The 12,811-nt window shown below is 37.0% G+C and overlaps 2 protein-coding genes and 1 long non-coding RNA gene across 4 annotated transcripts in view; 1 reads left to right on the forward strand and 2 right to left on the reverse strand.

Annotated features, from left to right (window-relative positions):
• The window catches only part of LOC117985479 (ankyrin repeat domain-containing protein 50), a 76,672-nt gene that overhangs the window by 44,848 nt on the left and 19,013 nt on the right, over positions 1-12,811 (reverse strand). The gene's annotated exons all lie outside the window — the stretch shown is intronic.
• The window catches only part of ND-49 (NADH dehydrogenase (ubiquinone) 49 kDa subunit), a 76,248-nt gene that overhangs the window by 34,916 nt on the left and 28,521 nt on the right, over positions 1-12,811 (forward strand). The gene's annotated exons all lie outside the window — the stretch shown is intronic.
• Positions 5,855-6,270, reverse strand: LOC138402726 (uncharacterized). The gene is made up of 2 exons (XR_011237071.1): positions 6,218-6,270; positions 5,855-6,020 (listed from the first exon to the last, which is right to left on the reverse strand). It is a non-coding gene; the product is annotated as an uncharacterized lncRNA (long non-coding RNA).

Here is a 12,811-nt window from a genome sequence, read left to right on the forward strand (position 1 = left end):
CGCAATCGTGTACTTTGTACGAATGTAACACTCACACTAATGCAGATGGCGAACGCAGGATGCCGCGCGGCGCGCGGACTGGTGGGTAACGCTCCCTTGCGTCGCGCACCCCACTGATGCCTAAAAAATACTATTGCGACGCGTCTTGCGGTTAACTTCAAGAACGACTATATTTAGATAAGTAAGCACGGCTGTGAAATAGTAGACACAAATTCCTATAGTTTTATTCCTATAGTTTTTGCGGTCAATGAGACTCTCTATAGTTTTATAGACCTAACTTGGTCCTTCTCATAATATATTGAGAGTTGAGATCCTCAAATTATAGTATAATACATAGACGTCTACATTGTACACTTGGTTTTGGAATTCATACTTTATATTATATTGATCAGTCGAACCGTAATAAATCTTAATACAAAGTTCAAATTGGCAAAACAAAGATAAAGCTTTTTTAAATTGCTTCTCGGCAAGCTTCCGGCAATTGAGAATTGAGAGGGAAATGCATTTTTAATGCAAGAAAATCGGAAAATTAGACTTTAGAGTTATAAGCACAAGAACTATTTTTTAAGTGCTGTTTTATAGTTAGAGGTACGATGATGATCATCTTAACAGGGTGGCTAAAGTACGCAAGATTAATTGTCACGTTACTTGTGAACATTGTGGATTTCTAATTTGTACCTACAATAGCAGGAGCTAAAATTCTTCTATGGAATAAGATGGAAAGGTGTGTAGGCCTGTATGGAAATTTTTATTAAAACTATGTAAGGTGAGGCGGGCCTATTACAACTGCGGGCAATTCAAACTATTCTGCATAACTTCGGTGTTGGATATAAGAACACTCACTCTCCCGTCATAAAATCACATTTCATTCAGAGCCCTACAACTTCCAAGTATTGTTCATAATAAATTCTAAAAAGTCTAAAAGAATGAATAACGTCGGAAGGCTCCTCGGAAACGATAACGTCGGTAATTAATACCCTCTTTTGTTTAGGATTGCATGTTTATCTTCTGCAAGTTACGTACTGAAGATGTCGTAGGATAAGTTTAAGTTTGGCATCGTAACACCTTCAAGCTTTCAAGGAAGTAACACCTTCCATCATTATTATTACAATGTCAAATTATAATTTGAATTTAGAACCCACAAGCGTTTATTAAGCTTCCTTACCAATATGGCGAGGCGGAAATTACATATTTCCGATTCGCCTACTCATTTCAAATGCCAATGCATATAATTTCTTTGCTATTATAATTATTTTAACTATCGCCTTCCTGTGAGTACGCACACCTACACAGATTTTTTGCGTAGAGATAACTATACTCATATATATTAAATTCTAATCCTATGTTCTTTTCTTTTTGTAAAATCGTAAAACATAATTAGCATAAAATTCTAAAGGGTGAAACAAAAGTCGCGGATGCGTACGAGTCGTAATATCTCGCAAGACGACTGTGGACGCCTATCAATCGCGGTTCTTAGCCATAGCTTACGGCGGACGCGTCCCATAGTTTGTTTCACACTTTAAACTTGTGGTTTGTTTATTTATTTATTTTAAATAGTTGTAATACCTAGCTTTAAATTTTTTTTTTTTTTAAAGAATATTAGCCATTTTAAATGACTAATATTCCCCTTTCCTCTCCAACTAAGCGTCAAGCTTGTGCTAGGAGTAGGTACGACAATAGTGCAACGGGCGGGGTTTGAACCGTCGACCTTTCGGTTTTCAGTCCACTCCTATACCGGTTGAGCTATTGAGGCTCTTATTAACTATTCATATCTTATGTTTGGGAAGGCACTGGCCCCTAAGACACGGGATTTCCTAGTTTAGGGGTCAGGCTTCCAGAGAGTTGATTACTGTACTGAGTTGTTCAAATAAATAAATATTATATTATATTATATTATATCCACGGAAAGAAGTTAGTATAGCGCTCTCTCTGTTACGTAATCCCATACAAATGACGCCAAAAATCTCAGTGGGCGTTAACCATTTTGAGGCACCAACCAACCACAAACGAAACTATATTTTCGAATGTTTTTTTGAAAACATGTTTGTGATTGGTTTGTGGCTCAAAATGGTTAACACCCACTGAGATTTTTGGCTCTGTCATTTGTATGGGATTACGTAACAGAGAGAGCGCTATACTAACTTCTTTCCGTGGATAGAGTATAGTTGGGGCGGTTTCAAGCTGGCGTTTCTTCTTGATACACTGTCGTAACTTGATACACTAGAACTATTTCTAGTGTACCTATCAAGTATGAACGACTAATAACCACTTGCATAAACCAGCAAAATAACTTCGTATAAAAATTACCCTAGTACCCTATTCAGTGTGGGTGTAGGAAATAAGTTGTAGAACTTGATTATATCGGAAACATGCCACATTTTCCCGAGGAAACCCCAGGAACGCCCCAATATAAGGTGAACCCTAGTTAAATACGTGGAATACCCAAATCTACTTCGGAGTTCGGACGTCCGGATGTTTATAAAAAATTCAAGGTGCTCAACTATGCAAGGGGTGGATATCTGAAAAGGGGACTCAACTTTTAACAGACGAGCGAAATTAGGGAAATTTATGTACAGTGGTTTGAAAGCTTATTTTGTAGTTCTCTGTTACATGATCTAATATGATGCTTAATAATAAGGCTTCAAAGGATTCTGGGAGAGATTGAAGATGCTAATTGGGTATTTGACCACATCAAAAATAAATTATTTCTCAGTGATTATTAAATAGAGGGTCTTCCAAAATACGTAAAATCCACGTCCGCGTCCTTTGTTAGTTTTAAGTGTAATAACCATTTTAAATTATCGATATACAATTATATCTATATTGATATATAAATATTGATCATATTTATATTGATATTTGATATACATTCAAGTATTTCATACAATATCGCATACTAAGTGCGCGTTTTGACGTTTGATAAAAAGTTACTGATTTGACTAGTTGTCAAATACCGTATTGCCCATGAGTTGACCCGCCCAATCTTCGCTCGTATGGAATTAGCAGTTTTTAAGCTTTCGTACCTCAAAAGGAAAAACGGAGCCCTTATAGGATCACTTCGTTGTCTGTCTGTCTGTCTGTCCGTCTGTCCGTCGTATCTGTCAAGAAAGCCTACAGGGTACTTCCCGTTGACCTAGAATCATGTTTAGTAGGTAGTAGGTAGGTCAAGTAAAGGAATAAATCCGAAAACCGTGAATCCCAACAAAAAATTAAAATGTGTTTATAAACAAATAATTAGTATTTTCAACTCTCAAAGTAAGATTACTGTACCAAGTGGGGTATCATATTATGAAAGGGCTTTACTTTACCTGTACATTCTAAAACAGATAATTTAATAATTTTTATGAATAACAGTTTTTGATTTATCGTGCCAAATGTCGAAAAAAATCGACTGTAGTACGGAACCCTCGTTGCGCGAGTCTAAGGAACAAAGGGTTCGTTTTTGCTTTTGAGGTACGGAGCTCTAAAAAAATCTATTTTATTTATATTGAAACAGGCTTGTCTAGACTTGACAAGAGAAGACTAACTTTTGACTAAATATGGCAAGTAGCCACCTCAGTCTCTACATGTACATAATTTGCGAGCGGGAATCGAAGTAGTGACCTTTCGGATTGCGTTGGCCACTGCAGTGCCCTGCGCAGTTGTCACGTAATACTTTAAATATAGACTATCCTTTTAACGTATTAGATACGGAGATTTATGGGATTTAATACAAAACGCCACACGCATGTGTGAATGCAATCTTAGGTACTAGGGTAAGTACATAAATATTTGTAACAATAAAAAATACTACGAAAGATATTTAATGAGCGAGTCCTATTTGTTTTGACGTATAGAAATGTGAAAAGAGAAATAGGATTTGGTCATAGTCCACCACGCTGGCCAAGTGCAGATTGGCAGCCTTCAAACACCTTTGAGAAGATTATGGCGAGCTCACAAGCATGCAGGTTTCCTCACGCGATGGTTTTCTTCACCGATAAAGCAAGTGATATTTAATTGTTAATTAAACCCACATAACTCCAAAAACTTACCATCAGCACGGCTACCATGGGCCGAAGATAAAAATTATATCCCCCGATTTTATCCACTGCACAGGAGATAACATTAACTTCTCCACCCCTCAGAGCACGGCAACAGGGGAGAGGAGAAGTTTATCCCCGTTTGACATTTCACGGGGACTCGGGGGACTATTTATCCACCGTCTATAGCATGGGGCCAAATAAAAGAAGATAAACTGTCCTTTTTTGACATTTGAGAGGGATAATTTTATCATCGAGATTAGAGGTGGGTATAAGCTCATAGAACTTTAACTCAATTATTAAAAGATCAAAAAACATGTCTCGCGCTTTTTTTATTAGTTTGAAATAGAGAATTTAGAACGAAAATAACATGAGCACGTAATTAGTGATGGAAGTAATCCCTTTGAATTTCCCGACGCTGAGTTCCGACACTTGTTTCGGATGGACAAATATTATGTGCTGTACTTGTGCGAGCAGCTTAATGAAGCACTAAAGCCGATTAATTCGGTGGATGGATTCATAAAAGTAAGTAAGTACTTACCTATTACCTAAAACCATCTTGTGCAAACGAATAGGTACCTAATTTAGGTTACCTACTTAGGTAGGTAGTAGGTACCTACAAATAGGTCCTACATGCGGCTATTCCCTATTTATCCTACGTCCTCACATCTATAAGACTCTTGGCAGATGGTAGTTACCAGTGAGATACAAGTCAAGGTCATGGGATGACTATTGCCCGCGACTTCATCTGTGTGGATTTAGGTTTTGAAAATCCTGTGAGAACTATTTGATTTTCCAGAATAAAAAGTAGCCGGTGTCCATCCTCGGGATGTAAGCTAACTCTGTAGGTACTAAATTTCATCTAAATCGGTTAGACTGTTGGGCTGTGAAAAGCTAGCAGACAGACAGGCAGACACACTTTCGTATTTATAATATTAGTATGGATTATTGGAAATATAAAATAACACAATGACTCATTATAATAAAATCATTTATTTGAACAAAATAGGCAGGAGTCTAATTTAACAAAACAATTCTTAAATTAAAATACACACCTATATCATAGTTATATACATAATGATACACAAACACAATAACACTTTACAAATTATAATGGTTCATCATAAGTGTTTTGTAAGAGTAAATATGTTAGCCTATTATACTTTATAGACCATTTCAGTATATCCTCTTACTCTTAATTTATTATTATTGAAAATCATTAATGTATTAATTGTATATTTCAGAATTCCAATGGAACAACCAAAGGACAGACTAGAAAATGTAACAAATAAAGAAATCTCACATATCTATGGATCAAACCAGACTGCTAACTGTTGCCCGACAATAAAAGGGAAAAAGGGATGGAATAATAAATACATATTTGCATTAAAATATATTTCTTTAAGTACCTATTACCTAAAACCACCTTGTGCAAACCCATCCTTATATCTACTACTACTACTAGGGTTCTGTAGGGTACCAATGGGACCCTATTACAGTCTCAGCTCTCCATCTGTCTGTCTCCTGAAACGTAACAGGTTAAAGTTGAAATTTTGTACTTATTTCTATTGCTGCTATAACAAAAAATAAGTTTCTTCAAAAAATAATTTTGCTTTAAGTACTCTTTCTGTGTGATTGAGTAACAAACACAAACTTTTAGGCATAATATTAGGAATACCAATTAAAACAATGCTTATTTGGATGTACACAAATCAAATATGATGTTAACTTAACAGATCTAAAAGTAGTGCTATTATCCTTAAGAAAAGGAAGTAACAAGTTTAATGTTCAATCAAACCACACTGCCATAGAATAACTTCCTATATTCATAACTATTTACAAATTACAAAAATGTACATATCCTCTACTTACTTTTTATTTATTTATTGGCATTTATAGGAAAACCACTCGGGGCTATTGGTTTTATAAAGTACCCACTGTGTACAAAGTGGGTTAAACGACAGTCTCACCATAGTCCACCACCGACACTTCAAAGATTTCCTGCCATAAGATAAAAAACATTGGCTTGACATGCTTATAAAGAAATTAGGTTAGTTTAATAGCTCAAACCATACCAGCTTAACCAATTTAAGTGATATTGAACTCTTCTCAGTGCAGTGTGCTGAACTGTTAGTTTTATCATCATCTCAAACAATAATGAAAATATTTTATGTTGATAAGATGTGTACCTAACTTACCTATTCCAATAGGTAGGTACCTAAAGTTATTTTGAGTTTGTTATACAAGACACACATATAATAGAACTAAATTAATACACGCATCTCTCTGGCTGGCCCATTATGGAGTCTTCAGGTCCAATTCCTGTTGAGCATTTATGCCCAACAGTGATAATTAATATTGAACACTTATGTGCTCATATATGTGACCGACGGCACTATTGAGACATTTCCCGGTGGTCCTACATCCCGAGCTGCCTCATCATACTTGTCAGTCAGTGGCCAGTGCCCTTCTTCAAGTACATATTTCCATGTCTGCAAATAAAACAACAATTTATGCATTTCTTTGTCGCTAACAATATCAATATATTATCACTTCAATTTTGTGTACTGACTAACACAAATTGTCTTTGTGATACTTACTGTGATAGCTAGGAATTTCAACTATTCGATTATTTTTTAATTTGGATAATTCAAAAGTGGAGTTAGGTTAGGTAAACACAAACAATAACAATACTTACGTGCATAATCTTCTGTGAATGTTTTTTAAACTATTTTACGGCTCCGGCTTCTAGCTCTTTTAAAATAAAAAGCAGCCACAGACGAGTTACGAGTAACGAAAACGAGCAAAATCAAAAGCACAGATAAAAAATAATAACACTTTGACATTAACCGAGGACTAGTCTTTCCCCGCCTTATCACCGGGGATAATTATATCCAACCCTGTGCCCATGCTCGGAGAGTGGAAATAACTATCGGAGGGGATAAAATTTTTATCCTTTCCTCGGGGAGAAAATTTCCCGGCCCATGCTAGGCCTGCAGGTGAGATTGCAGTCAAGGGCTAACTTGTATCTGAATACATAATAATAATAAACTTATAGGTGCGTGCTCGGGACCAAAGCCCCGACCCTCCGAATTGGAGGCCGACGTCTTAGCCACTAGGCTATTGGATACCGCTCGTGTGAACTACAGTGATTACAACTAATAATGGAAATTCCCAATTTCCAAACATAACACAGATTCGAAATTTGGGTCGATTTCGATTAAGAAACCTTCCAATCGACCCAAATTAGAATGAAAATATTTACCTAACGTATAAAAAGTACTGCTTTTAAGATCAAAGGAATTCATCTCGATTCATCTTAATATTTGTGGTTTCTGTAATTAATATTAGGTAGGTAGGTATATCAAAGTTTTTATAGACTAGCTTTTGACTGCAATCAGACGGTGCAGCCTGAGATGGAGCGCGCTTGCCTAGTAGATGCTTATACATTTGAGCATACTGGAGACATCCATGAGGATTTTTTCTCCTCCCCAAATGGGGGAAAAAGCAGAACATCCACGCAAAAATTACACTTGATGTTCAGAGTTCAGACCCAAGACTGACCTTATATTAAAACGACTTATATTATTAGTTCGTTCTTTTAATGTAGGTAGTATTTTTAGACATACACCTCGTATATAAAGTATATCTCAGTACAAGGTGAGGGTGATAAAGTAGGTATAATTACTCTCATATACTTATAATCTGATTACTTTTAAGGCAAGAGCGATTAGGCATGGCATTTACTAGGCAAGCGCAAGCCTCGCATTCTTACACTAGAACTAAAACTTATATACTACTACGTGACATAGTGATGTAATTGAGACTGGCGCATTGGTTCTGTCGCAACATCTTGCCTCTCTTGCAGCCATAGCGCCTAAAGAAGCTCAAGTTTCCAGCATCAGTTTTCCCTCCAATTATAATATGGGTACCTTTAAGACAAGAGTGAATAATAGGCATCTTCTAGGCAAGCGCGCTCCATCTTAGGCTGCATCATCACCTGCCACCAGATCTGATTGCAGCCAAGCGCTAGTAAAAAAATATATCTACGAGCTATGAAATACTCAAACCCTTGGTTTCGACGAGTCATTCTCGAGCATCGTTGCACCGTGCTGAAAACCAACAATCGTGCCAAAAATCAGACAATCAACTGCTGAAAAGAAGCTGTGGGCATATTGTGTTTAATTCTGTTGAACACTATCTCTTTGCGAAACTAAATTAATACCAACGTATTAGAGCTATCCTTTCCCACGCGGAGCATTAGAGTGGAGAGAGTGGAGAGGAGTGGAGTGGAGTGGAGTGGAGTGGAGTAGAGTGGAGTAGAGTAGAGTAGAGTAGAGTAGAGTAGAGTACAGTACAGTAGAGTACAGTAGAGTACAGTACAGTAGAGTACAGTAGAGTAGAGTAGAGTAGAGTACAGTAGAGTAGAGTACAGTAGAGTAGAGTAGAGTAGAGTAGAGTAGAGTAGAGTAGAGTAGAGTAGAGTAGAGTAGAGTAGAGTAGAGTAGAGTAGAGTAGAGTAGAGTAGAGTAGAGTTATGAATAGAATAAAATAGAATAGAATAGAATAGAATAGAATAGAATAGAATAGAATAGAATAGAATAGAATAGAATAGAATAGAATAGAATAGAATAGAATAGAATAGAATAGAATAGAATAGAATAGAATAGAATAGAATAGAATAGAATAGAATAGAATAGAATAGAATAGAATAGAATAGAATAGAATAGAATAGAATTTATTTTATTCAAGTAGACTTATTACAAGTGCTTTTGAATCGTTAACTAGTTTAATTTACCACTGGTTCGGAATGCCGTTCCAATCGAGAAGAACCAGCAAGAAAGTATGTAAGAGATAGCGAAAGATTTAGACCTGTCATTGTCAAAATTAGTCACATTTTCGCTTATACTAGCTCTTCACGCTCGCCGAGTGAAGGCGAGCGGCGGCGAGTGCGAGCGTGAAGACGATCCCTAGAGCCAGTGTTAGATTAAAGAATACAGTCAAAACTGTTTAAAACGACATCATACCAAAATATAAGTCCCGGCTATTTGTAGTGTGAAGATTTAACACCAGTTATTACAACTAGCATCTTTTGCGACCTAATAATCGTGATCCCTTCAATGTTGTTATAACAGATTGTGACTGTATATACGTAGCAGCTGCAGCATATACTACTGCAACGCGGTATGAACGGACGATAAATAAAACCCCCCCAGGCCAGTCTGATGGAACTAATAAAACTTAGAACAATGGACTGAAAATCGAACGTGCCTTTCCCGTAGTGATGTTTCATGTCTATTTGTACAAAGTAATCAGTACCCATATTATAAATGCGAAAGTGTGTTTGTTTGTTGGTATGTAATTGAGAAATTTTGGACAAGAAGATCCTTAATGTACACGGTCGGAATAGCGGGCATCAGCTAGTTAAATATATAAGTTCTTTTAAATGCAAGTTAGTAATACGTCCTTGTTACGACCATGTTAGTTAGCGGCTAACTAATGTGTGACATAAATAATTTGACTTGTTTATGCTTAGATAGGAAATGTGATATAAATTCAATGTATAAAATGTTTATAGGCAGCAGATAAAGTTGGTAATTTTAGCTTTATAGGTTTTCATTTCATTACCTTCCTTACTTTTAAGGGTAACTGTATCAGCTGAAACCGCTAAAACAACTAGTCTTCTTTGACATCTCTATCTATTCTCTATAATAATTCAAACAGATAGACCGTGAAAACGTAGCAGACAGACAGAGAAACAGACATCACACCTAATAAAAAAACCGGCCAAGTGCGAGTCACGGACGAGACGGACAGACAGACAGACAGACAACAAAGTGATCCTATAAGGGTTCCGTTTTTCCTTTTGAGGTACGGAACCCTAAAAAGCTTACTTTCTTACTGACTGACTGATTGACTAATCTATCAACGCACATCTCAAAATACTAGACGGATCGGGCTGTGAGGTAGACGTTCGCTAAGAAAGGATTTTTGAAAATCCAACCTCTTAGGGGTTACATCTTAAAATAGGAGTTTGAAATGTGTGTAGTCCACGCAGGCGAAGTCGCGAGGATAAGCTAGTTTACTTATAGTAATACGGATATATATATATATATGAATTTATAAAACATTAAACATCTCTCCTGCAGCGCTTACGTACCAGCGACAACGGCATCCTAAAAGTAATTGCGGCCAGGCCCGAGTGTCCCATGCTACACCACAGTGTGGCTGTAGCTATTGGGTCAGTAAAATAAAATTAATTGTACCTATCCATTAATGAACTAACAATACTAACTCACTAATAAAGGAAATATTGTAACTAACATACTAACAATCTATGGATGGAAACTTCCAAAATAAACGTTTATTTATTTAAATTTAATTAGTAGAGATATCGATATAAAAAAGGAACGCAACCCTAGGACACACACCGGCCTTTCAAATTCATTCGAAATTCGTATGAGAGCTCCCATTCTATTATGACGAGGCACGGGCTCGTGTTATCCAGCTTTCATGTACGCGCATAATTTAACACGTGCAAATAAAAAAGTTCCACGGTGCAACGAACTTGTATGGGGAAGAGGGCTTTTCAACATGGACTTGCTACTTGCTATTATTATTACATAGTTTTTTATAGAGCAATGTGCTAGGCTCGTCTTGCATTTGCTGTTACATCAAAGTGAAGAGTAACTTTTTTAGGGTTACGATCATGTTGAACGGAACCCTTATAGGAACGTATTTAAGCCCTGAAAAATGGATTGCGGAATCACCAGGCCATGCCACTAGAAGAATGTTAAATATGCATGTGGAAGAAAAAAGAGGAAGGACGGCCAAAGAAAAGGTGGATAGATTGCGTGAAAGAGGATATGCGTGCAAAGGGGTGGATAATACGTTGACGGATGACAGAAGTGGAAGAAAAAGACATGTTGTGCCCTTTTAGAATCTTATTTATATATGTCTTATCAAAGGCCTCAAAAAAAATTTTATTTTTTTAAAGAATATTAGCCATGTTAAATGGCTAACATTCCCCTTTCCTCTCCAACTAAGCGACAGGCTTGTGCTAGGAGTAGGTACGACAATAGTGCAACGGGCGGGGTTTGAACCGTCGACCTTTCGGTTTTCAGTCCACTCCTATACCGGTTGAGCTATTGAGGCTCTAAAATGGATTGAGGTATCACATTCATTCTGCTCTACAAAATCAAGTTTCTACTTTAACGGAATAGCTTTAACAAATTACCTATTTAGAATAATATGTATTTTAAATTCGCATAAATGTATACCTACCATGTACACTGGCTTCACGGTTATCTACGATTTTGAAAATTGGCACGAAGTCTTTTAAACAGATCGGAAAATTATTAATCTCATTTGTAAATTTGTATATTATAAGTAACTAGATGATGCCTGCGACTTCGTCCGCGTGGATTTAGGTTTTTAAAAATCCCGTGGGAACTCTTTGATTTCCCGGGATAAAAAGTAACCTATGTCCTTCTCCGAGATGCAAGCTATATCTGTACCAAATTTCGTCAAAATCAGTTTAACGGATGGGCCGTGACAGGCTAGCAGACAGACAGACAGACAGACAGACAGACACACTTTCGCATTTATAATATTAGTATGGAGTATGGATAATTAAGTACAATAAGTTTGTTTTGTCATCGAATAATTTCATACACTGTTGTGGTGTCCGAGAAATAAGTTTGTCACTTGGGAGGACTTATGGGGATCTTGAGTTTTGGAGCTTTATGTAAATTGTACCTAAATAATAAAAGTACGGAACCTTCTGAAGGGATGAGTCCTCCTTGTACTTGACTGTCTTTCTTTTTAACACGTACGAATGAAATAGTACTAAAGCTCAACGGACTTGTATGGGAGACGAGCGCTTTTCTACGCAGATGGAGTGTTATTACTTTTTTTAGAGTGATGTGTTAAGCCGGTTCTACACGTTTGTAACAACAATAGTGTTTTATTTATCACGCCAAGCTTTTCGACAGTGAAACATTTTAAGCAACTTTGTGTCAAAAGTCCAGTGATGTATCATAACTCTATGCAAAAGTCAAATATTTTATTCAAAATACGGAATACACTTTTTGATGGTCGGTTGTTGCATTTGTAAGATGACGGATATAGTGGTGATAAAACTAAAGCTACGAGGGTTCCAAACGCGCCTAGGTCTGAGAAGAGCCCACAACAAACTCAGCCGGTTTGTTTTGAGTATGATATTCTTTATAGTAGTATTCCTCATTACTGAGGGTCGTGGCCCCTTTCCATTAATCCTATAATGGTAGGAGTTCTCTTGGGATAATAATACGGTGGGTTCCCAGATCCTTCCGCATACAACTCCAGCAAAAGAACGAGATTTCGACTCTTAGGTTAATTTGCAGTTATTATCAGATGTTAGTGATAATAACCGGGACCAACAGTTTAACCTGCTCTCCGAGGCACGGAGGAAACGAAAAGAGCTTTCGGACCTCCAAAGTTGGTCACCCATCCGGTTACCGACTTAGGTCAACGTTGCTTAACAATCGCAACCGAAACGGGTGAAAAAAATCCACGCGAAGTTGTGGGCAACAGCTAGTTATTCATACATAACTGTTTTGTAATAACGGCGCAGGTGATGCATCCAGCATGAATCTAGTCAAGCATAGATAATCATCCAATGTTTACATTAAAATCTTGACAATGCATTCGAAACGTAAACGCAACTGCTGACTTAACCAACCGACACACCTTGCATACAAATCATTATTTAAATAGATAGACTAAAGGAAAACATAGACGGAATCCTCGCG

The sequence above is a fragment of the Maniola hyperantus genome, chromosome 9 (assembly GCF_902806685.2).
Source record: "Maniola hyperantus chromosome 9, iAphHyp1.2, whole genome shotgun sequence".
Lineage (NCBI taxonomy): Eukaryota > Metazoa > Arthropoda > Insecta > Lepidoptera > Nymphalidae > Maniola > Maniola hyperantus.